At 30.5% G+C, this 27,741-nt stretch overlaps 1 long non-coding RNA gene across 1 annotated transcript in view; it reads left to right on the top strand.

Moving 5' to 3' along the window:
• The first annotated feature begins 232 nt into the window (after positions 1 to 232).
• LOC130444615 (uncharacterized) overlaps positions 233 to 27,741 on the top strand; it is a 33,714-nt gene continuing 6,205 nt past the window's right edge. Inside the window, exon 1 of the long non-coding RNA XR_008909979.1 lies at positions 233 to 420. This is a non-coding gene — a long non-coding RNA (uncharacterized LOC130444615). The remainder of the gene's footprint in view (positions 421 to 27,741) is intronic.

Genomic DNA, 27,741 nt, shown 5'->3' on the forward strand with positions numbered 1-27,741 from the left:
ACATCTAATGATATAAGTTGCTGTTTGGAGTATTAGAAACCTCTTCAAGAGTTTTTTTTTTTTTATAAATTCCAAGTATCTTAACTTTGGATATAATTATTATAATCGTAGTTTTGTTTAAATTTTGTGTTTGTCGCTTTTTTATTTGTTGTTGATGTAGTGTAATTATTCGCTGTGAGCGACGCCGTCTCTGCAAATATGACGTCGCGGTGAGACGGTTTGGAGAGTGTCCAGACGCCTGTGTCGCTGCAGTTCGGCACGAGCGCCGATCTTGGCCAGCTGCAAGACTTTGCAGCTAGGCACATAACCTTATTTATTATAACCAACTAATATGTAATTTTTTCGCTTGTATTTTTGAGTAGTTGTTTGAAAACGAGCCCTCGATGACTTCTACGAAGATTGGGAAACGGTTTCGTTAAGGTTAGTATCAAAAAATGTTATTAATAGTTTTTTAAAAAAAAAAAAAAAGTTTGGAAATTAACGAATAGCAAGTTTTCTAAATTTTCCAACAACTTTTTTTACATATCATTAGTAAATTATCATTGAATTACTTGAATTAGTTTTTTTTTGTTTATATTCTAATAAAACTCGACGTTTTTTTTTAATTTTTTACATTATATACCAATTTTTAATTAAAAAAAAAACTGACACCGGCAATTGATTTAATTCATTAAAATATTGTATAATTATCATCATCATCATTCAGCCTTTCAATTTCTTGAACGCTTTTTGTGTGTACAAATCCCTTTATAGTCCGGTCAAATTAGACCAAAAAATAACAGTTATACTACATAAATTACAATCAAGCTGAAAATCAGTAAAATTGTTTAAAATACAATTGAAAATGAAAATGTGATTGTACCCCATAATTTCCTTGTACGGAAAAATTTTTATTCAAGATTAAAAGTAAAAAAATGAGTTTTTTGCAATTTTCCACAAAGCGGTGAGCTTTATCATAAAAATACTTCAGACAAAAATTGTAGAGCATAAAATTATTTATAAAAAACGTATCAATAATTTTTTTCCTACGATCAATCGTTTCTGAGATATAATGATTCAAAAAGTTGTCAAAGTTATGTTTTTGATTTATTATCGTATTTAATAACTATAACATCGTCTATTAGCAACATCTTCGTCAATTGATAATTTATTTGATGAATTTATGACAGTTCTAATCAGTCAACAGAAATTTCTTACACAAACAAAAAGTCTCGGTTCATTTTAATGTTGTAAGAAAATTTTACTGCTGAAAAAAACTTTTTGAAACATTATATCTCAGAAATGGTGGCTTGTAGGAAAAAAACTATAGTTACATTTTTTGTAGATAATTTTACGATCTACAATTTTTGTCTGATGTATTTTTATGATAAAACTTATCGTTTTGCTGAAAATTGCGAAAAACTCATTTTTTCACATTTGACCTTGAATAAAATTTTTTCCATACACGGAACATTCAAATTGATGGGAATTTATGTCTAAATTGACCGGATTATTATTGGATTGTATTTTTCTACTTATTTTTTTAGTTATAGTTTTATATTCGTTTACCATTTCCAGTATCTTCTTCAATTTGAATTTTCCAAGTATTTCTTGGTATGCCTCTGTTTTTTCGCAACGATATGTCCTGTTCTATTTAATCTTGTATTTTCTTCACTACTTCATATCTTTATTTTTCTTTGTGGTCCCAATAATGTTTTAAATTTCATTTTGTTCTTTTTACTAATATTATTGCGTTTGAGTATCTTTTTATTTTTCTATACGTTCCATTACTGAACAAGGATACAGTTTCAAATACATGTTTCTGTGTGATTGACATCTGTCATTTGTCAATACTGTTGTTTTTCAATAAAATCTTTCGTTTTTTTTACAAATAATCGTCATGTGTCTAATTTATTTACTTTATCGACAGATTTTTCAATTCTCTTGTCTTATTTTCAACAAACAACTGTCATTTTCGAAAGTTTAGCTTTCAGATATTTGAAAATTATCAGCTGACACCTGTCATATGTCGAATTTGTTGTTATTTCAAACTATCTGTCATTTTTCCGACAAACAATTGTTACAGTTCTTATATTATTCACCGAAATCTGTCATTTGTCAACTTTATAGTCTTCCAAAAGATTTTTACGATAAATAATTGTCGTTTATCCAAAATTTCGTTACTTCAATTGATATAACTGTCAATTTCGTCTATTAATCAAAGTTTTTGTCTTTTTTATTAATAAATAACCGTAATTTGTCAAAAATTGATTACGTGATATTTGTACGTTACCGATTGACATCTGTCATTTGTCAATACTGTTGTTTTCCAATAAAATCTTTCTTTTTTTTTACAAACAATCGTCATGTGTCAAATTTAGTTACTTTATCGACAGATTTTTCAATTCTGTTGTATTATTTTTGACAGGAAAATGTCATTTTTGAAAGTTTAGTTTTGAAGTATTTGTAAATCTTCGACCGACACCTGTAATTTGTCAATTTTATTATCTTTCCGGAGTTTTTTATATTTTTTTTTTTTCGACAGATAACCGTCATTTGTCAAAATGGTAACGAGGTATATGTGACATTTGTCATTTGTCAATTCTGTTGTCTTATTTTCATTAAACAACTGTCATTTTCGAAAGTTTAGCTTTCAGATATTTGAAAATTATCAGCTGACACCTGTCATACGTCGAATTTGTTGTTATTTCAAACTATCTGTCATTTTTCCGACAAACAATTGTTACAGTTCTTATATTATTCACCGAAATCTGTCATTTGTCAACTTTATAGTCTTCCAATAGATTTTTACGACAAATAATTGTCGTTTATCCAAAATTTCGTTACTTCAATTTATATAACTTTCAATTTCGTCTATTAATAAGAGTTTTTGTCTTTTTTATTAATAAATAACCGTAATTTGTCAAAAATTGATTACGTGATATTTGTACGTTACCGAATGACATCTGTCATTTGTCACTACTGTTGCTTTTCAATAAAATTTCTCGTTTTTTTTTACAAATAATCGTCATGTGTCTAATTTAGTTACTTTATCGATCGACACACGCAATATTTACAATTCTCTTGTCTTATTTTCATTAAACAACTGTCATTTTCGAAAGTTTACTTTTCAGTTATTTGTAAATCATCGGTTGACACCTGTCAAATGTCGAATTTGTTGTTATTTCAAACTATCTGTCATTTTTCCGACAAACAATTGTTACAATCCTCAGTCTATTCACAGACATCTGTCATTTGTCAACTTTGTAGTCTTCCAAGAGATTTTTACGAAAAATAATTGTCGTTTATTCAAAATTTCGTTACTTCATCTATTGATTCAACTGTCAATTTCGTCCATTAACCAGAGTTTTTGTCGTTTTTTCAATAAATAACCGTTATAAGTCAAAAATTGATTACGAGGTATTTATACGTTACCCAATGACATCTGTCATTTGTCAATAATTTTGCTTTTGAATAAAATCTTTCGTTTTTTCTCTTTCGTTTTATTTTTGGTTTATTTCTAGACGAATTTTTCCTACTTTTCTTTCCAAAGTTGGAAAACTTTTGTTTATTTTTAATATAATTAAAAAATACCAAGGAAATATCGTTTCAAATAATTGATAAAATAAGACGTTTACGTCGTCGTCTGATGAAATTCGTTCTTTTGCAAATAATTTTTGAAAAACAAATCGCTGAAGGCTAAATCTGGTGAATAAGGTGGTCGATTTATTTTCTTCTATGCTATTTTTTTGTTATTTCTCCATTTTCAAAGCTCAAAAAAGCTTCCCACAAATGCGAAATAAACTTTCCATAGTTGATTTCGATATATTTGCAATCAATGTTAAAAAATTCTGATTTGTTGTTTGTTTTTTTGTTCATACATGCAAAATTGACGTTTTTTTTTTGTTACGAACGACATTTTTCGCACAAACCACTTTCATTGTTACCCTTAACGACGTTTTTATTTTTCTTATAATGACTACGCAAAAATCAATTCCTATGTTAATCTTTTACCCATCAAACCGACTGTGATTTATTATGTACACTCCATCAAAAACATTTTCCTCTTATTATATAACGTTCCCAATGATTCCGGTTGTTAACCTTCAAATTTATTCACAAATTTCTCGTTTCTATAAATATTGATGGACTACATGTTTGAAAAACTAATTTAAATTTCCATTATACTTTTCATCAACTTTTTTCGAATACGTATCAATATCTTGATAAATATTCTATAAGATTTTGTCTTTGTTTTTGTACCAAATTCATCTGGATTGTCCTAGAAGTATCTGGCTCAACAAAAAATGTTGTCCAATAAGAATCGTCAACTACCTTAACTATTAATGGCTGTCAAACAAATACTAAACAACATGCCGTCCTCAAACTGGTATTTTTCTGCCATCTCTAGGTCAGGCCAGGTACTATCGTTATAATTCGATTCATCTCTTTTAATTTTTTGGTTTTTATGGTTTCTTATGTATGAGATTCGTTAAAAAACTTTATAATCTTCTAGATTTTTGAAACAAACAAACTATTATGTATTATGAAAATTCACAAACTTTCACAAAGAACGAAATGTTTTAGTGGAAATTATTTTAAAATAACTGTAAAACGAAAACTACGTAACGAATTTTTTTTAGTAACCTCTAAGTATCTCCTTGAAACTTACAAACAACTAACTTTGGACCTATAAATAATATACGGTTGCATCTGTTCTCTTCTAAAGCCCAGAACCGTCGTTAGCCACGCTATACGTGTCTATAAATCAGGATGATCTGTAAATATATTATTAGCAAATTCCGAATTATCTTTTGTATACAGTATGGAGAAGAAAAATCCACGGAATATTTTATAACTAAAGAAAAAGATGTTATGGAGCGCTTCACACTACTTTGAAATGCAGAAAATCATCACTGACACCTGTAATTTGTCAATTTTATTATCTTTTCACTGTTTTTTTTAATATTTTTTTTTCGACAAATAACCGTCGTTTGTCAAAATGGTAACGAGGTATTTGCAAAACCTGTCATTTGTCAAACAACTGTCATTTTTGAAAGTTTAGTTTTGAAGTATTTGTAAATCATCGACTGACACCTGTCATTTGTCAATTTTGTTATTTTACAAGATTATTTCTGTCCTTTTCTCGACAATTCATCGTCTTTTGTTACCGACACCTGTAATTTGTCAATTTTATTATCTTTCCACAGTTTTTTATATTTTTTTTTTTCGACAAATAACCGGAATTTGTCAAAATGGTAACGAGGTATTTGCAAAACCTGTCATTTGTCAAACAACTGTCATTTTTGAAAGTTTAGTTTTGAAGTATTTGTAAATCATCAACTGACACCTGTCATTTGTCAATTTTGTTATTTTACACGATTATTTCTGTCCTTTTCTCGACAATTAATCGTCTTGTGTTACCGACACCTGTAATTTGTCAATTTTGTTATCTTTCCAGAGTTTTTCAGTTTTTTTTCTTTCGACAAATAACCGGAATTTGTCAAAATGGTAACGAGGTATTTGCAAAACCTGTCATTTGTCAAACAACTGTCATTTTTGAAAGTTTAGTTTTGAAGTATTTGTAAATCATCGACTGACACCTGTCATTTGTCAATTTTGTTATTTTACAAGATTATTTCTGTCCTTTTCTCGACAATTAATCGTCTTGTGTTACCGACACCTGTAATTTGTCAATTTTGTTATCTTTCCAGAGTTTTTCAGTTTTTTTTCTTTCGACAAATAACCGGAATTTGTCAAAATGGTAACGAGGTATTTGCAAAACCTGTCATTTGTCAAACAACTGTCATTTTTGAAAGTTTAGTTTTGAAGTATTTGTAAATCATCGACTGACACCTGTCATTTGTCAATTTTGTTATTTTACACGATTATTTCTGTCCTTTTCTCGACAATTAATCGTCTTGTGTTACCGACACCTGTAATTTGTCAATTTTGTTATCTTTCCAGAGTTTTTCAGTTTTTTTTCTTTCGACAAATAACCGTCGTTTGTCAAAATGGTAACGAGATATTCGCAAAACCTGTCATTTGTCAAACAACTGTCATTTTTGAAAGTTTAGTTTTGAAGTATTTGTAAATCATCGACTGACACCTGTCATTTGTCAATTTTGTTATTTTACAAGATTATTTCTGTCCTTTTCTCGACAATTAATCGTCTTGTGTTACCGACACCTGTAATTTGTTAATTTTATTATCTTTCCACAGTTTTTTATATTTTTTTTTTTCGACAAATAACCGGAATTTGTCAAAATGGTAACGAGGTATTTGCAAAACCTGTCATTTGTCAAACAACTGTCATTTTTGAAAGTTTAGTTTTGAAGTATTTGTAAATCATCGACTGACACCTGTCATTTGTCAATTTTGTTATTTTACAAGATTATTTCTGTCCTTTTCTCGACAATTAATCGTCTTGTGTTACCGACACCTGTAATTTGTTAATTTTATTATCTTTCCACAGTTTTTTATATTTTTTTTTTTCGACAAATAACCGGAATTTGTCAAAATGGTAACGAGGTATTTGCAAAACCTGTCATTTGTCAAACAACTGTCATTTTTGAAAGTTTAGTTTTGAAGTATTTGTAAATCATCAACTGACACCTGTCATTTGTCAATTTTGTTATTTTACACGATTATTTCTGTCCTTTTCTCGACAATTAATCGTCTTGTGTTACCGACACCTGTAATTTGTCAATTTTATTATCTTTCCACAGTTTTTTATATTTTTTTTTTTTCGACAAATAACCGGAATTTGTCAAAATGGTAACGAGGTATTTGCAAAACCTGTCATTTGTCAAACAACTGTCATTTTTGAAAGTTTAGTTTTGAAGTATTTGTAAATCATCAACTGACACCTGTCATTTGTCAATTTTGTTATTTTACACGATTATTTCTGTCCTTTTCTCGACAATTAATCGTCTTGTGTTACCGACACCTGTAATTTGTCAATTTTATTATCTTTCCACAGTTTTTTATATTTTTTTTTTTTCGACAAATAACCGGAATTTGTCAAAATGGTAACGAGGTATTTGCAAAACCTGTCATTTGTCAAACAACTGTCATTTTTGAAAGTTTAGTTTTGAAGTATTTGTAAATCATCAACTGACACCTGTCATTTGTCAATTTTGTTATTTTACAAGATTATTTCTGTCCTTTTCTCGACAATTCATCGTCTTTTGTTACCGACACCTGTAATTTGTCAATTTTATTATCTTTCCACAGTTTTTTATATTTTTTTTTTCGACAAATAACCGGAATTTGTCAAAATGGTAACGAGGTATTTGCAAAACCTGTCATTTGTCAAACAACTGTCATTTTTGAAAGTTTAGTTTTGAAGTATTTGTAAATCATCGACTGACACCTGTCATTTGTCAATTTTGTTATTTTACAAGATTATTTCTGTCCTTTTCTCGACAATTAATCGTCTTGTGTTACCGACACCTGTAATTTGTTAATTTTATTATCTTTCCACAGTTTTTTATATTTTTTTTTTCGACAAATAACCGGAATTTGTCAAAATGGTAACGAGGTATTTGCAAAACCTGTCATTTGTCAAACAACTGTCATTTTTGAAAGTTTAGTTTTGAAGTATTTGTAAATCATCGACTGACACCTGTCATTTGTCAATTTTGTTATTTTACAAGATTATTTCTGTCCTTTTCTCGACAATTAATCGTCTTGTGTTACCGACACCTGTAATTTGTTAATTTTATTATCTTTCCACAGTTTTTTATATTTTTTTTTTCGACAAATAACCGGAATTTGTCAAAATGGTAACAAGGTATTTGCAAAACCTGTCATTTGTCAAACAACTGTCATTTTTGAAAGCTTAGTTTTGAAGTATTTGTAAATTATCGACTGACACCTGTCATTTGTCAAGTTTGTTATTTTACAAAATTATTTCTGTCCTTTTCTCGACAATTCATCGTCTTGTGTCATAAATTCAGTTACTTTCCCGACCGACACCTGTAATTTGTCAATTTTATTATCTTTCCGGAGTTGTTTATATTTTTTTTTTTCGACAGATAACCGTCATTTGTCAAAATGGCAACGAGATATATGTGACACCTGTCATTTGTCAATTATGTTATCTTATTTTCATTAAACAACTGTCATTTTCGAAAGTTTAACTTAGAAGTATTTGTAAATCATCAAACAATTGTCAAATGTAATTTTTTTTTACTTACGACTAATAATTGTCGTTTATCCAAAATTTCGTTACTTCATCTATTGATATAATTGTCAATTTCGTCTATTAACCAGAGTTTTTGTCTTTTTTTTTTCAATAAATAACCGTTATTCGTCAAAAATTCATTACGTGATATTTGTACGTTACCCATTGACATCTGTCATTTGTCAATACTGTTGTTTTTCAATGAAATCTTTCGTTTTTTTTACAAATAATCATCATGAGTCTAATTTAGTTACTTTATCGATCGACACATGCAATTTGTTAATTCTGTTGTCTTATTTTCATTAATCAACTGTTATTTTCGAAAGTTTACTTTTCAGATATTTGTAAATCATCGTCTGACATCTATCATATGTCTAATTTGTTGTTATTTCAAACTATCTGTCATTTTTCCAACAAAGAATTGTTACAGTTCTTACTTTATTCACCGAAATCTGTCAGTTGTCAACTTTGTAGTCTTCCAATAGATTTTTACGACAAATTTTTGTCGTTTATCCAAAATTTCGTTACTTCATCTATTGATATAATTGTCAATTTCGTCTATTAACCAGAGATTTTGTCTTTTTTTTTTCAATAAATAACCGTTATTCGTCAAAAATTCATTACGCGGTATTTGTACGATACTTATTGACATCTGTCATTTGTCAATACTGTTGTTTTTCAATAAAATTTTTCGTTTTTCCTACAAACAATGGCCATGTGTCTAATTTAGTTACTTTATCGATCGACACACGCAATATTTACAATTCTCTTGTCTTATTTTCATTATACAACTGTCATTTTCGTAAGTTTAGTTTTGTAAATCATCTGCTGACACCTGTCATATGTCGACTTTTTTGTTATTTCAAACTATCTGTCATTTTTCCGACAAACAATTGTTACAGTTCTTATATTATTCACCGACATCTGTCATTTGTCAATTTTATAGTCTTCCAAAAGATTTTTACGACATATAATTGCCATTTATCCAAAATTTCGTTACTTTATCTATTGATATAACTGTCAATTTTGTCTATTATCCAGTGTTTTGTCTATTTTATTAATAAATAACCGCAATTTGTCAAAAATTTAGTTACGAGGTAATATATAATATATATAATACTGTTGTTTTTCAAAAAAATCTTTCGTTTTTTCTACAAATAATCGTTATGTGTCAAATTTATTTACTTTTCGACCATTTGTTAATTCTTCCAACTCTCAAGTGTTTTCTCGCTGTTTTTGACAAATAACTGTCATTTGTCAACTATATTGTCACTTTTTTTACTAAAACTAATGATTTGTATTAGAAACATCATTGATATTGAACGTACATGTTATTTTTGTGAGTTTTGCAATGTATTTAATATTATAAACCAAAAAATACTGACAGCGAATGTTTCAGAAGTGCATACAGTTAAATCTCGATTGAATATTTTCCGATTACAAGTTCCCATCTCTACACAAAAATCTTTTCAGTTGTCTGACCCATTTCTTTCAACAGTTTATAGCTTCCGAAGCTATGATGCGTCAAATTTATTTTATTGGTTTAACTCTACGGTTTGTTTTATAATATCTCTTGTGTTTGTTCGTTCTTTATTTTTTTTTTTTTTCATTTCCAAGTAGTCGAGAGTTCCGATTGAACTATTTTAAATATATATTATATATGTAGAGATATTTAGTTTGATTTACTGGAAGATATAGACGACGAAATTATTCATTGGATCGCGATCCAAATATTTCTCATTACTGCATACTTTCTGGTGGAGATAAAGATTTTGTTGGAACTCAAAAAATCATCTTTATAAATACATATTACTTGTAATCCATTTAATAGAGTAATGCCTGTATTATTTGTATGACAGAATAAAGTTTTAAAAATCAATAATTCAAATGATTTCTAGTTGACTGTACTATTTAAAAATTTCTCATTTTACATCTAGCTCTGTCTATAAATTACGGCCTCTCATGTGGAAGATTAAGATGTTGTAGCGAAATTTATAGAGCGGGTATAAGATCGCAAAAAAATGTGTAGAGATGTTTTGGTTTTGTTTTGAATTTTGACTAGCGCTGCAATTGGTTTCGGACGAAAGTTTTGTGTCAGTTGGAAATAAATGTGTACCGAACTTTTTTGTGAGTTTTCTCGCAATTGTTCTTTAAATAAATAAGAATTTATCGACGAAACAAACTCTAAATACAGTTTGTCCATTTAGAACAGCTAAAAGTCGAAGGAAACTAAGTGGGTCGTATACAGTGGATGATACGATACTTTGATATTTTATATCTTGATTTTCATTGTCTTGAAGATGTTCGAGAGATGGTGCATTATACTTTCGGAACCTCAAGTTAATCCATAAGTAAAATTCTCAAAAAAAAAATTAACAATTTCTTACTAGATTTATGAATACTAGGATCCCAGTACTACACAGCCTTATCAGGAACACAGCAGTAGTAACAAATCTCATTTACAATCATAAAACAACGTAAAAAATCTTTTTTATATACTCCAATATGAAAATTACGTAGCAAATTCTACACTTGACGATGCTGTCGTTAAACTAAAAATTTTGTTCTACTATAAACTAACACACAGAAAGATAAATAACCTCAACATCGCGGTCGAACGTCATACGTCAAAATCACTTGACAAACGCCAACAATATTGACAAATGACGGATGTAATTTATTAATAAAAAAGACAAAACATTGATTAATAGACGAAATTGAGAGTTGAATCAATAGGTAAAGTAACGAAATTTTGGATATACGACAATTATATGTCGTAAAAATCTTTTGGAAGACTATAAAATTGACAAATGACAGATGTCGGTGAATAAAATAAGAACTGTAACAATTGTTTGTCGGAAAAATGACAGATAGTTTGAAATAACAACAAATTTGACATACGACAGGTGACAGCCGATGATTTACAAATATTTCAAAACTAAACTTTCGAAAATGACAGTTGTTTGTTGAAAATAAGACAACAGAATTGAAAAATCTGTCGATAAAGTAAATAAATTCGACACATGGCGATTGTTTGTAAAAAAAGAAAGATTTTATTGAAAAATAACAGTAGTGACAAAGGACAGATGTCAATGGGTAACCTACAAATACCCCGTAATAAATTTTTGACAAATAACGGTAATTTATTGAAAAAAAAAGAGAAAACTCTGGTTAATAGACAAAATAGACAGTGGAATCAATAGATTAAGTAACGAAATTTTGGATAAACGACAATTATTTGTCGTAAAAATCTCTTGGAAGACTACAAAGTTGACAAATGACAGATGTCGGTGAATAAAATAAGAACTGTAACAATTGTTTGTCGGAAAAATGACAGATAGTTTGAAATAACAACAAATTTGACATACGACAGGTGACAGCCGATGATTTACAAATATCTGAAAACTAAACTTTCGAAAATGGCAGTTGTTTGTCGAAAATAAGACAACAGAATTGACAAATTGCATGTGTCGATCGATAAAGTAACTAAATTAGACACATGACGATTATTTGTAAAAAAAAACGAGAAATTTTATTGAAAAGCAACAGTAGTGACAAATGACAGATGTCATTCGGTAACGTACAAATATCACGTAATCAATTTTTGACAAATTACGGTTATTTATTAATAAAAAAGACAAAAACTCTTATTAATAGACGAAATTGAAAGTTATATAAATTGAAGTAACGAAATTTTGAATAAACGACAATTATTTGTCGTAAAAATCTTTTGGAAGATTATAAAATTGACAAATGACAGATGTCGGTGAATAATATAAGAACTGTAACAATTGTTTGTCGGAAAAATGACAGATAGTTTGAAATAACAACAAATTCGACATACGACAGGTGTCAGCCGATGATTTACACATATCTGAAAAGTAAACTTTCGAAAATGACAGCTGTTTAATGAAAATAAGACAAGAGAATTGTAAATATTGCATGTGTCGATCGGTAAAGTAACTAAATTAGACACATGACCATTGTTTGTAGAAAAAAACGAAAGATTTTATTGAAAAACAACAGTATTGACAAATGACAAATGTCAATGGGTAACGTACAAATACCTCGTAATGAATTTTTGACAAGTAACGGTTATTTATTTGAAAAAAAGACAAAAACTCTGGTTAATAGACAAAATTGACATTTGAATCAATAGATGAAGTAACGAAATTTCGGATAAATGACAATTATTTGTCGTAAAAATCTCTTGGAAGACTACAAAATTGACAAATGACAGATGTGTAGGTGAATAAAGTAAAAACAAATTACATTTGACAATTGTTTGATGATTTACAAATACTTCTAAGTTAAACTTTCGAAATGACAATTGTTTGTCGAAAATAAGACAACAGAATTGACAAATGACAAATGTCACATATATCTCGTTACCATTTTGACAAATGACGGTTATCTGTCGAAAAAAAATATAAACAACTCCGGAAAGATAATAAAATTGACAAATTACAGGTGTCGGTCGGGAAAGTAACTGAATTTATGACATAAGACGATGAATTGTCGAGAAAAGGACAGAAATAATTTTGTAAAATAACAAAATTGACAAATGACAGGTGTCAGTCGATAATTTACAAATACTTCAAAATTAAGCTTTCAAAAATGACAGTTGTTTGACAAATGACAGGTTTTGCATATACCTCGTTACCATTTTGCCAAATTCCGGTTATTTGTCGAAAAAAAAAAATATAAAAAACTGTGGAAAGATAATAAAATTGACAAATTACAGGTGTCGGTAACACAAGACGATTAATTGTCGAGAAAAAGACAGAAATAATCTTGTAAAATAACAAAATTGACAAATGACAGGTGTCAGTCGATGATTTACAAATACTTCAAAACTAAACTTTCAAAAATGACAGTTGTTTGACAAATGACAGGTTTTGCAAATACCTCGTTACCGTTTTGACAAACGACGGTTATTTATCGAAAGAAAAAAAAAAGAAAAAACTCTGGAAAGATAACAAAATTGACAAATGACAGGTGTTAGTTGATAATTTAGAAATACTTCAAAACGAAACTTTCAAAAATGACAGTTGTTTGACAAATGACAGGTTTTGCAAATACCTCGTTACCGTTTTGACAAACGACGGTTATTTATCGAAAGAAAAAAAAAGAAAAAACTCTGGAAAGATAACAAAATTGACAAATGACAGGTGTCAGTTGATAATTTACAAATACTTCAAAACTAAACTTTCAAAAATGACAGTTGTTTGACAAATGACAGGTTTTGCAAATACCTCGTTACCGTTTTGACAAACGACGGTTATTTATCGAAAGAAAAAAAAAAGAAAAAACTCTGGAAAGATAACAAAATTGACAAATGACAGGTGTTAGTTGATAATTTAGAAATACTTCAAAACGAAACTTTCAAAAATGACAGTTGTTTGACAAATGACAGGTTTTGCAAATACCTCGTTACCGTTTTGACAAACGACGGTTATTTATCGAAAGAAAAAAAAAGAAAAAACTCTGGAAAGATAACAAAATTGACAAATGACAGGTGTCAGTTGATAATTTACAAATACTTCAAAACGAAACTTTCAAAAATGACAGTTGTTTGACAAATGACAGGTTTTGCAAATACCTCGTTACCGTTTTGACAAACGACGGTTATTTATCGAAAGAAAAAAAAAAGAAAAAACTCTGGAAAGATAACAAAATTGACAAATGACAGGTGTTAGTTGATAATTTAGAAATACTTCAAAACGAAACTTTCAAAAATGACAGTTGTTTGACAAATGACAGGTTTTGCAAATACCTCGTTACCGTTTTGACAAACGACGGTTATTTATCGAAAGAAAAAAAAAAGAAAAAAGTCTGGAAAGATAACAAAATTGACAAATGACAGGTGTTAGTTGATAATTTAGAAATACTTCAAAACGAAACTTTCAAAAATGACAGTTGTTTGACAAATGACAGGTTTTGCAAATACCTCGTTACCGTTTTGACAAACGACGGTTATTTATCGAAAGAAAAAAAAAAGAAAAAAGTCTGGAAAGATAACAAAATTGACAAATGACAGGTGTTAGTTGATAATTTAGAAATACTTCAAAACGAAACTTTCAAAAATGACAGTTGTTTGACAAATGACAGGTTTTGCAAATACCTCGTTACCGTTTTGACAAACGACGGTTATTTATCGAAAGAAAAAAAAAGAAAAAACTCTGGAAAGATAACAAAATTGACAAATGACAGGTGTCAGTTGATAATTTACAAATACTTCAAAACGAAACTTTCAAAAATGACAGTTGTTTGACAAATGACAGGTTTTGCAAATACCTCGTTACCGTTTTGACAAACGACGGTTATTTATCGAAAGAAAAAAAAAAGAAAAAACTCTGGAAAGATAACAAAATTGACAAATGACAGGTGTTAGTTGATAATTTAGAAATACTTCAAAACGAAACTTTCAAAAATGACAGTTGTTTGACAAATGACAGGTTTTGCAAATACCTCGTTACCGTTTTGACAAACGACGGTTATTTATCGAAAGAAAAAAAAAGAAAAAACTCTGGAAAGATAACAAAATTGACAAATGACAGGTGTCAGTTGATAATTTACAAATACTTCAAAACGAAACTTTCAAAAATGACAGTTGTTTGACAAATGACAGGTTTTGCAAATACCTCGTTACCGTTTTGACAAACGACGGTTATTTATCGAAAGAAAAAAAAAAGAAAAAAGTCTGGAAAGATAACAAAATTGACAAATGACAGGTGTTAGTTGATAATTTAGAAATACTTCAAAACGAAACTTTCAAAAATGACAGTTGTTTGACAAATGACAGGTTTTGCAAATACCTCGTTACCGTTTTGACAAACGACGGTTATTTATCGAAAGAAAAAAAAAGAAAAAACTCTGGAAAGATAACAAAATTGACAAATGACAGGTGTCAGTTGATAATTTACAAATACTTCAAAACGAAACTTTCAAAAATGACAGTTGTTTGACAAATGACAGGTTTTGCAAATACCTCGTTACCGTTTTGACAAACGACGGTTATTTATCGAAAGAAAAAAAAAAGAAAAAACTCTGGAAAGATAACAAAATTGACAAATGACAGGTGTTAGTTGATAATTTAGAAATACTTCAAAACGAAACTTTCAAAAATGACAGTTGTTTGACAAATGACAGGTTTTGCAAATACCTCGTTACCGTTTTGACAAACGACGGTTATTTATCGAAAGAAAAAAAAAGAAAAAACTCTGGAAAGATAACAAAATTGACAAATGACAGGTGTCAGTTGATAATTTACAAATACTTCAAAACGAAACTTTCAAAAATGACAGTTGTTTGACAAATGACAGGTTTTGCAAATACCTCGTTACCGTTTTGACAAACGACGGTTATTTATCGAAAGAAAAAAAAAAGAAAAAAGTCTGGAAAGATAACAAAATTGACAAATGACAGGTGTTAGTTGATAATTTAGAAATACTTCAAAACGAAACTTTCAAAAATGACAGTTGTTTGACAAATGACAGGTTTTGCAAATACCTCGTTACCGTTTTGACAAACGACGGTTATTTATCGAAAGAAAAAAAAAGAAAAAACTCTGGAAAGATAACAAAATTGACAAATGACAGGTGTCAGTTGATAATTTACAAATACTTCAAAACGAAACTTTCAAAAATGACAGTTGTTTGACAAATGACAGGTTTTGCAAATACCTCGTTACCGTTTTGACAAACGACGGTTATTTATCGAAAGAAAAAAAAAAGAAAAAAGTCTGGAAAGATAACAAAATTGACAAATGACAGGTGTTAGTTGATAATTTAGAAATACTTCAAAACGAAACTTTCAAAAATGACAGTTGTTTGACAAATGACAGGTTTTGCAAATACCTCGTTACCGTTTTGACAAACGACGGTTATTTATCGAAAGAAAAAAAAAGAAAAAACTCTGGAAAGATAACAAAATTGACAAATGACAGGTGTCAGTTGATAATTTACAAATACTTCAAAACGAAACTTTCAAAAATGACAGTTGTTTGACAAATGACAGGTTTTGCAAATACCTCGTTACCGTTTTGACAAACGACGGTTATTTATCGAAAGAAAAAAAAAAGAAAAAACTCTGGAAAGATAACAAAATTGACAAATGACAGGTGTTAGTTGATAATTTAGAAATACTTCAAAACGAAACTTTCAAAAATGACAGTTGTTTGACAAATGACAGGTTTTGCAAATACCTCGTTACCGTTTTGACAAACGACGGTTATTTATCGAAAGAAAAAAAAAGAAAAAACTCTGGAAAGATAACAAAATTGACAAATGACAGGTGTCAGTTGATAATTTACAAATACTTCAAAACGAAACTTTCAAAAATGACAGTTGTTTGACAAATGACAGGTTTTGCAAATACCTCGTTACCGTTTTGACAAACGACGGTTATTTGTCGAAAAAAAAAATATAAAAAACTGTGGAAAGATAATAAAATTGACAAATTACAGGTGTCGGTAACACAAGACGATTAATTGTCGAGAAAAAGACAGAAATAATCTTGTAAAATAACAAAATTGACAAATGACAGGTGTCAATCGATGACGTACCGATACCTTGTAACTGAAATGACTTTACGCACTTCTAAAACATTCACTGCGCGAGTATTTTTTGGTTAATAATAATCAAACACATGCCAAAACTCATAAAAACAACCTGTACGTTCAAAATCAAAGCAATTCCGAATCAAAATATTTGTTTAACTGTGTTTACTATTATTGGCTATTAAATTAAAAAAAAAAAAAACTATAGTTTTTAGCGGAGCTTGATATTAAACAGATGGCTTCACTAAATTAACTAAAGACTATAACAACAATATTCTAATAATTATTTGTCGATTAAATATGTTTGTCAATCAAATTAAACATCGTCAGATCTGGCACGCATCGGGGTTGGCCGCGAAAAGATAAACAGTCACTCGTACGTCGTTGAAAGAGAGTCACCCTAGTTGGCTATGATTGCCGGTCGAAATATCATTTGCCAACTGGAAGACACACAGTCAATGGCATGTTGATGTTGAGGTGTCGTCTCTGGTACAAAACCAGCGTGAGAATGTGTATGCGTGTATATGAATGACGACGAATCGTAAGGTGGTTTTGGGATTTTTCCAAAGGTTACTTATCCCGATTCTTGGAATTATGTCAACAACTTATAATTAAATACGAGGCGTATAGAAAATAGATATATTTAAAAATATTATAGTTACTTTCGCGAAATCAAACGATGTCAAATCTGGTCAGTACACGGTAACGAATTAAGATTAAAACAAGGAAAATCTTGATTATGCTACTAGATTATTATCTTTTAAATCCTTTGGTCTATGTATTATTCATTTTTATGGATTTGTAGCTTAATTTTTCGGAAATATAACTTCGTTTTTTTCTTATATAAAAAAAGTAAACTTTTGTAGAATTATTATTGTTTATTCTCTTTTTTATTTATTGTAATATCTCGTGCAATAATTTTTGATATACAAGGTATCTAAAAAGAAAAAAATTAATTGAAAAAAATTCTCCGTGATGGCTGCTATTTTCGTGATGGATTTTTTCTTTTATTTTTAGCTAACTTATTCGCCAGATTTAGCTCCCTATGACTTTTGCTTAGATTCAAAACTCAAAAAAACTCGCTTTGCAGTACATTGAGGCTGAAAACTTAACGAATTGAAACCTATTCCAGTAGAGGCTTCAAACAAGTGTATGGAAAATCAAATTGGGTTTATTTTGAAGGTTATGATAAAAATTTCTATTAAAATACGTAAAAATGTTGTAGTACAGGTGAAATATGATTGAATCCGATGTTAAATTGGACGCTTCTGATTTTTTAGATTCTCAGAGGTTTTCGGTTACTGAATAATCATATCAAAATTTCGAGCACGGGTTTTCGAAATTTTGGAACGCGAATAACTCGATAATTAAGAGGAATTCGAAAAAAAATGTTTGAACAAAAAATGTAGAGCATAAAATTTTGTACAAAAAATGTCTCTAGTCATTTTTTCGTTGGAGACACTATTTCTGAGTAAATCTGAGTATCTGCTCGTGAATTCCTGCCAGTGCGATTTTAAGCCAATTAAGGTTGCAGGGGCATATGGAAACTGCTCTAACTCTTGGAAAACTACTTCGTTGTCGCGTTCGTGTCATTATGAATGTTTTTTGTTCAGAAAGTATTTTTGAAATCCTCATGGATTTCGAGGTATTCGCGATTCAAAATTTTTTTGAGCGTTCAAACCCATTTTACAATGGAAATTTTGAGGTTAGGAAAAAATTCTCTCGAAACAATTTATAGGGAATTTTGTGTTCTACAGTTTTAGTTCTAAAACTTTTTTTCGAATTCGTAATAGTTATCGAGTTATTCGCGATTCAAAATATTTTTGAGCGTTAAAACCCATTTTACAATGGAAATTTTAAGGTTAGGAAAAAATGCTCGAGAACCAATTTATAGGGAATTTTGTGTTCTACAGTTTCGGTTCTGGTACTTTTTTTCGAATTCGTAATAGTTTTCGAGTTATTTGCGATTCAAAATATTTTTGAACTTTCTAACCTATTTTATAATGGAAATTTTGAGGTTAGGAAAAAATTCTCACGAAACAATTTATAGAGAATTTTGTGCTCTACAATTTTGGTTCTGAAACTTATTTTCGAATTCGTAATAGTTTTCAAGTTATTTGGGATTCAAAATATTTTTGAGCGTTTAAACCCATTTTATAACGGAAATTTTGAGGTTAGGAAAAAATTCTCACAAAACAATTTATAGAGAATTTTGTGTTCTACAGTTTCGGTTCTGGTGCTTTTTTTCGAATTCTACATAGTTTTCGAGTTATTCGCGATTCAAAATATTTTTGAGCGTTCAAACCCATTTTATAATGGAAATTTTTAGGTTAGGAAAAAATTAAAACATTTCTGTATAGAATGTTGCACTCTACATTTTTTATCCCGGCAGTTTATGTCGAAATCCTCATAGTTTTCGAGTTATCCCCAATTCAAAATATTTTTGAGCGTTAAAACCCATTTTACAATGGAAATTTTAAGGTTAGGAAAAAATGCTCGAGAACCAATTTATAGGGAATTTTGTGTTCTACAGTTTCGGTTCTGGTACTTTTTTTCGAATTCGTAATAGTTTTCGAGTTATTTGCGATTCAAAATATTTTTGAACTTTCTAACCTATTTTATAATGGAAATTTTGAGGTTAGGAAAAAATTCTCACGAAACAATTTATAGAGAATTTTGTGCTCTACAATTTTGGTTCTGAAACTTATTTTCGAATTCGTAATAGTTTTCAAGTTATTTGGGATTCAAAATATTTTTGAGCGTTTAAACCCATTTTATAACGGAAATTTTGAGGTTAGGAAAAAATTCTCACAAAACAATTTATAGAGAATTTTGTGTTCTACAGTTTCGGTTCTGGTGCTTTTTTTCGAATTCTACATAGTTTTCGAGTTATTCGCGATTCAAAATATTTTTGAGCGTTCAAACCCATTTTATAATGGAAATTTTTAGGTTAGGAAAAAATTAAAACATTTCTGTATAGAATGTTGCACTCTACATTTTTTATCCCGGCAGTTTATGTCGAAATCCTCATAGTTTTCGAGTTATCCCCAATTCAAAATATTTTTGAGCGTTAAAACCCATTTTACAATGGAAATTTTAAGGTTAGGAAAAAATGCTCGAGAACCAATTTATAGGGAATTTTGTGTTCTACAGTTTCGGTTCTGGTACTTTTTTTCGAATTCGTAATAGTTTTCGAGTTATTTGCGATTCAAAATATTTTTGAACTTTCTAACCTATTTTATAATGGAAATTTTGAGGTTAGGAAAAAATTCTCACGAAACAATTTATAGAGAATTTTGTGCTCTACAATTTTGGTTCTGAAACTTATTTTCGAATTCGTAATAGTTTTCAAGTTATTTGGGATTCAAAATATTTTTGAGCGTTTAAACCCATTTTATAACGGAAATTTTGAGGTTAGGAAAAAATTCTCACAAAACAATTTATAGAGAATTTTGTGTTCTACAGTTTCGGTTCTGGTGCTTTTTTTCGAATTCTACATAGTTTTCGAGTTATTCGCGATTCAAAATATTTTTGAGCGTTCAAACCCATTTTATAATGGAAATTTTTAGGTTAGGAAAAAATTAAAACATTTCTGTATAGAATGTTGCACTCTACATTTTTTATCCCGGCAGTTTATGTCGAAATCCTCATAGTTTTCGAGTTATTTGCGATTCAAAATATTTTTGAGCGTTAAAACCCATTTTACAATGGAAATTTTAAGGTTAGGAAAAAATGCTCGAGAACCAATTTATAGGGAATTTTGTGTTCTACAGTTTCGGTTCTGGTACTTTTTTTCGAATTCGTAATAGTTTTCGAGTTATTTGCGATTCAAAATATTTTTGAGCGTTCAAACCCATTTTACAATGGAAATTTTGAGGTTAGGAAAAAATTCTCTCGAAACAATTTATAGGGAATTTTGTGTTCTACAGTTTTAGTTCTAAAACTTTTTTTCGAATTCGTAATAGTTATCGAGTTATTCGCGATTCAAAATATTTTTGAGCGTTAAAACCCATTTTACAATGGAAATTTTAAGGTTAGGAAAAAATGCTCGAGAACCAATTTATAGGGAATTTTGTGTTCTACAGTTTCGGTTCTGGTACTTTTTTTCGAATTCGTAATAGTTTTCGAGTTATTTGCGATTCAAAATATTTTTGAACTTTCTAACCTATTTTATAATGGAAATTTTGAGGTTAGGAAAAAATTCTCACGAAACAATTTATAGAGAATTTTGTGCTCTACAATTTTGGTTCTGAAACTTATTTTCGAATTCGTAATAGTTTTCAAGTTATTTGGGATTCAAAATATTTTTGAGCGTTTAAACCCATTTTATAACGGAAATTTTGAGGTTAGGAAAAAATTCTCACAAAACAATTTATAGAGAATTTTGTGTTCTACAGTTTCGGTTCTGGTGCTTTTTTTCGAATTCTACATAGTTTTCGAGTTATTCGCGATTCAAAATATTTTTGAGCGTTCAAACCCATTTTATAATGGAAATTTTTAGGTTAGGAAAAAATTAAAACATTTCTGTATAGAATGTTGCACTCTACATTTTTTATCCCGGCAGTTTATGTCGAAATCCTCATAGTTTTCGAGTTATCCCCAATTCAAAATATTTTTGAGCGTTAAAACCCATTTTACAATGGAAATTTTAAGGTTAGGAAAAAATGCTCGAGAACCAATTTATAGGGAATTTTGTGTTCTACAGTTTCGGTTCTGGTACTTTTTTTCGAATTCGTAATAGTTTTCGAGTTATTTGCGATTCAAAATATTTTTGAACTTTCTAACCTATTTTATAATGGAAATTTTGAGGTTAGGAAAAAATTCTCACGAAACAATTTATAGAGAATTTTGTGCTCTACAATTTTGGTTCTGAAACTTATTTTCGAATTCGTAATAGTTTTCAAGTTATTTGGGATTCAAAATATTTTTGAGCGTTTAAACCCATTTTATAACGGAAATTTTGAGGTTAGGAAAAAATTCTCACAAAACAATTTATAGAGAATTTTGTGTTCTACAGTTTCGGTTCTGGTGCTTTTTTTCGAATTCTACATAGTTTTCGAGTTATTCGCGATTCAAAATATTTTTGAGCGTTCAAACCCATTTTATAATGGAAATTTTTAGGTTAGGAAAAAATTAAAACATTTCTGTATAGAATGTTGCACTCTACATTTTTTATCCCGGCAGTTTATGTCGAAATCCTCATAGTTTTCGAGTTATCCCCAATTCAAAATATTTTTGAGCGTTAAAACCCATTTTACAATGGAAATTTTAAGGTTAGGAAAAAATGCTCTTGAACCAATTTATAGGGAATTTTGTGTTCTACAGTTTCGGTTCTGGTACTTTTTTTCGAATTCGTAATAGTTTTCGAGTTATTTGCGATTCAAAATATTTTTGAGCGTTAAAACCCATTTTACAATGGAAATTTTAAGGTTAGGAAAAAATGCTCTTGAACCAATTTATAGGGAATTTTGTGTTCTACAGTTTCGGTTCTGGTACTTTTTTTCGAATTCGTAATAGTTTTCGAGTTATTTGCGATTCAAAATATTTTTGAGCGTTAAAACCCATTTTACAATGGAAATTTTAAGGTTAGGAAAAAATGCTCGAGAACCAATTTATAGGGAATTTTGTGTTCTACAGTTTCGGTTCTGGTACTTTTTTTCGAATTCGTAATAGTTTTCGAGTTATTTGCGATTCAAAATATTTTTGAGCGTTAAAACCCATTTTACAATGGAAATTTTAAGGTTAGGAAAAAATGCTCGAGAACCAATTTATAGGGAATTTTGTGTTCTACAGTTTCGGTTCTGGTACTTTTTTTCGAATTCGTAATAGTTTTCGAGTTATTCGCGATTCAAAATATTTTTCAGCATTCAAACATATTTTATAATGGAAATTTTTAGGTTAGGAAAAAATTCTCACGAAACAATTCATAGAGAATTTTGTGTTCTACAGTTTCGGTTCTGGTACTTTTTTTCGAATTCGTAATAGTTTTCGAGTTATTCGCGATTCAAAATATTTTTCAGCATTCAAACATATTTTATAATGGAAATTTTGAGGTTAGGAAAAAATTCTCACGAAACAATTTATAGAGAATTTTGTGTTCTACAGTTTCGGTTCGTGTGCTTTTTTTCGAATTCTACATAGTTTTCGAGTTATTCGCGATTCAAAATATTTTTGAGCGTTCAAACCCATTTTATAATGGAAATTTTGAGGTTAGGAAAAAATGCTCAAGAACCAATTTATAGAGAATTTTGTGCTCTACAGTTTTAGTTCTGACACTTTTTTTCGAATTCCTCTTAGTTTTCGAGTTATTTGGGATTCAAAAATTTTTTGAGTACTTGAATGTATATTACGGTGAAAATTTTGAGGTTAGGAAAAAATTCTTACGAACCAATTTACGGAGAATTTTGTGCTCTACAGTTTTAGTTCTGGAATTTTTTTTCGAATTCTACATAGTTTTCGAGTTATTCGCGATTCAAAATATGTTTGAGCGTTCAAACCCATTTTATAATGGAAATTTTTAGGTTAGGAAAAAATTAAAACATTTCTGTATAGAATGTTGCACTCTACATTTTTTATCCCGGCAGTTTATGTCGAAATCCTCATAGTTTTCGAGTTATCCCCAATTCAAAATGTTTTTGAGTGTAAAAACCCATTTTATAATGAAAATTTTGTGGTTAAGAAAAAAAACTTCCCGGCCAATATATAAGAAAATTTTGTACTCTACATTTTTTGTCACTACATTTTCTTTCTAATTCCTCATAGTTTTAGAGTTATTCGCGTTTCAAAATTTTTTTGAGTTCCAAGTCCCAAAATTTCGAAAATCCTTCGCAATAATTTTGTTTCTAGACTTATATACACCATCCCAAAATCTAGTAAATCAAAACCGCCCAATTTAATTTAAGATTCTACCTCAAATTCGCCCAATTTCCCTGTACTATTACTTTGTGTTATAGTACAGTCGAATTCTATTTCTGAGAATTGTCAAAAATATTTCTGATTACACCGCGTATAAATAAATAGATACACGGATTTTCTACACTCTCCACTTTTAGTTTAATCATACCCAGGTTCGCTAACGACGTATTTTTAGAAAGGTATGTTTATTTTATAATGAGTTTTGTCTCTGCCCGAAATAACCAAAGTTTCTGTATAAATCAACGGGAATAAGTCAAATATTATCGGAAAATAAATATTAAATCTTCGAAAATGTTTTGGTTTTTGATAGCTGGTGAATTAGTCGTTTTTTTTTTTTGGTACATTTCCAAAGTATGTACCTACGATTTTCAAAAGGATTCCAAATTAATAATTTCCGCACCTGAAACAGCGACATCTGTGTACATTAATGATTTATTGGACCAAGATTATGATTTAATTGGAAACGCAAATAGCCTTATGAAGACCTTGGGCTCTAAAATAACTCCAATCTTAGATAATGTATATATAGAAAGTTTCCAATACATAAATTACTTCCTGGAAAAATTATTTCCAGGGATAAAACTTTCCAAAAGTATAAGAACTTTTTCCCGAAGGATAATAATACATTGAAATCCACTTTTTTGATAAAATAACAAATTGGGAATTTGTATTTCGGAATCGTAAATCGTATATAGACGAGTGCGTTTGCCAAAATAGTTTCAGTATTAAATAACAAACAATGGGGTCGAATAAATAGTTTAAAACTATTCAAATAACCCTCGTATGATAAAAATAATTCGTCTAATTGTTGGTTAATATCCAAATATAAGAATAATTTGTAACATTTGTAACATAATTTTCTTAAATTAGATTTATTTTCCGTATGTTTATAGTAATAAAATGAGACCTGAAATTAGTCCCGGTCCCCTGGATGATCATATCTACGCAAAATCGCTACGCAGTTAAATGTCCGAACCTGAAAATTTAATTATAGAATCCTATTTCCGAAGAGATATTTGTAAACAGCTCGTACACTGGAAAAAATATAAAACATTTGAAATGCGTTAAGAAACTTTTGTATTATTTGGTATTTCAAATTTCACACCAGCGATTTTCAGCAACCTCCAGCTATTCTATGATGCCTTTACAATCCTCTCGACGCCAGAATGTCTCCGTCTACTTCCAGGTGTGTTTGGAATCCACATTTTGTAATGTTTCAGGCTTACAAAAACTAGAAAAATCACCTTTTGGTCATATCTTTGAAGGAAAAGATTTAAACTTCAGTCCTGAAGCTGTAGCCAGCTACTGGTTGAGAAAAAACTGCCTTCGGCTCTTCGATTTAGTAGATTTTGATGAAACCTTCGAGTACGAGACCTGAAGAAACCTTTAGCCTACTGCTGACAGGAGTTTTGACTCCTTTGGACTCCAGAATGTCCTAGTCTACTTCCAGGTTTGTTTGGAATCCACATTTTGGAACGTTTCAGGTTTACAGAAACTAGAAAAATCACCTTTTGGTTATATCTTAAAGGAAAAGATTTAAACTTTAGTCCTGAAGCTGTAGCCAGCTACTGGTTGAGAAAACTGCTTTCAGCTCTTCGATTTAGTAGATTTTGATGAAACCTTCGAGTACGAGACCTGAAGAAACCTTTAGCCTACTGCTGACAGGAGTTTTGACTCCTTTGGACTCCAGAATGTCCTAGTCTACTTCCAGGTGTGTTTGGAATCCACATTTTGGAACGTTTGAGGCTTACAAAAACTAGAAAAATCACCTTTTGGTTATATCTTTGAAGGAAAAGACTTAAACTTCAGTTCTGAAGCTGTAGGCAGGTTACTGGTTTGAGAAAACTGTCTTCAGCTCTTCGATTTAGTACATTTTGATGAAACCTTCGAGTACGAGACCTGAAGAAACCTTTAGCCTACTGCTGACAGGAGTTTTGACTCCTTTGGACTCCAGAATGTCCTAGTCTACTTCCAGGTGTGTTTGGAATCCACATTTTGGAACGTTTGAGGCTTACAAAAACTAGAAAAATCACCTTTTGGTTATATCTTTGAAGGAAAAGACTTAAACTTCAGTTCTGAAGCTGTAGGCAGGTTACTGGTTTGAGAAAACTGTCTTCAGCTCTTCGATTTAGTACATTTTGATGAAACCTTCGAGTACGAGACCTGAAGAAACCTTTAGCCTACTGCTGACAGGAGTTTTGACTCCTTTGGACTCCAGAATGTCCTAGTCTACTTCCAGGTGTGTTTGGAATCCACATTTTGGAACGTTTCAGGCTTACAAAAACTAGAAAAATCACCTTTTGGTTATATCTTTGAAGGAAAAGATTTAAACTTTAGTCCTGAAGCTGTAGCCAGCTACTGGTTGAGAAAAAACTGCCTTCGGCTCTTCGATTTAGTAGATTTTGATGAAACCTTCGAGTACGAGACCTGAAGAAACCTTTAGCCTACTGCTGACAGGAGTTTTGACTCCTTTGGACTCCAGAATGTCCTAGTCTACTTCCAGGTGTGTTTGGAATCCACATTTTGGAACGTTTGAGGCTTACAAAAACTAGAAAAATCACCTTTTGGTTATATCTTTGAAGGAAAAGACTTAAACTTCAGTTCTGAAGCTGTAGGCAGGTTACTGGTTTGAGAAAACTGTCTTCAGCTCTTCGATTTAGTACATTTTGATGAAACCTTCGAGTACGAGACCTGAAGAAACCTTTAGCCTACTGCTGACAGGAGTTTTGACTCCTTTGGACTCCAGAATGTCCTAGTCTACTTCCAGGTGTGTTTGGAATCCACATTTTGGAACGTTTCAGGCTTACAAAAACTAGAAAAATCACCTTTTGGTTATATCTTAAAGGAAAAGATTTAAACTTTAGTCCTGAAGCTGTAGCCAGCTACTGGTTGAGAAAACTGCTTTCAGCTCTTCGATTTAGTAGATTTTGATAAAACTTTCGAGTACGACACTGAAGAAACCTTTAGCCTACTGCTGACAGGAGTTTTGACTCCTTTGGACTCCAGAATGTCCTAGTCTACTTCCAGGTGTGTTTGGAATCCACATTTTGGAACGTTTCAGGCTTACAAAAACTAGAAAAATCACCTTTTGGTTATATCTTAAAGGAAAAGATTTAAACTTTAGTCCTGAAGCTGTAGCCAGCTACTGGTTGAGAAAACTGCTTTCAGCTCTTCGATTTAGTAGATTTTGATGAAACCTTCGAGTACGAGACCTGAAGAAACCTTTAGCCTACTGCTGACAGGAGTTTTGACTCCTTTGGACTCCAGAATGTCCTAGTCTACTTCCAGGTGTGTTTGGAATCCACATTTTGGAACGTTTCAGGCTTACAAAAACTAGAAAAATCACCTTTTGGTTATATCTTAAAGGAAAAGATTTAAACTTTAGTCCTGAAGCTGTAGCCAGCTACTGGTTGAGAAAACTGCTTTCAGCTCTTCGATTTAGTAGATTTTGATGAAACTTTCGAGTACGACACTGAAGAAACCTTTAGCCTACTGCTGACAGGAGTTTTGACTCCTTTGGACTCCAGAATGTCTACGTCTACTTCCAGGTGTGTTTGGAATCCACATTTTGGAACGTTTGAGGCTTACAAAAACTAGAAAAATCACCTTTTGGTTATATCTTTGAAGGAACAGATTTAAACTTTAGTCCTGAAGCTGTAGCCAGATACTGGTTGAGAAAAAACTGCCTTCAGCTCTTCGATTTAGTACATTTTGATAAAACCTTCGAGTACGACACTGGAGAAACCTTTAGCCTATTTCTGACAGTAGTTTTGACTCCTCTAGACTCCAGAATGTCTTCGTCTACTTCCAGGTGTGTTTGGAATCCACATTTTGGAACGTTTCAGGTTTACAGAAACTAGAAAAATCACCTTTTGGTTATATCTTAAAGGAAAAGATTTAAACTTTAGTCCTGAAGCTGTAGCCAGCTACTGGTTGAGAAAACTGCTTTCAGCTCTTCGATTTAGTAGATTTTGATGAAACCTTCGAGTACGAGACCTGAAGAAACCTTTAGCCTACTGCTGACAGGAGTTTTGACTCCTTTGGACTCCAGAATGTCCTAGTCTACTTCTAGGTGTGTTTGGAATCCACATTTTGGAAC

Source organism: Diorhabda sublineata, chromosome 5 (assembly GCF_026230105.1).
Source record: "Diorhabda sublineata isolate icDioSubl1.1 chromosome 5, icDioSubl1.1, whole genome shotgun sequence".
Taxonomy (NCBI): domain Eukaryota; kingdom Metazoa; phylum Arthropoda; class Insecta; order Coleoptera; family Chrysomelidae; genus Diorhabda; species Diorhabda sublineata.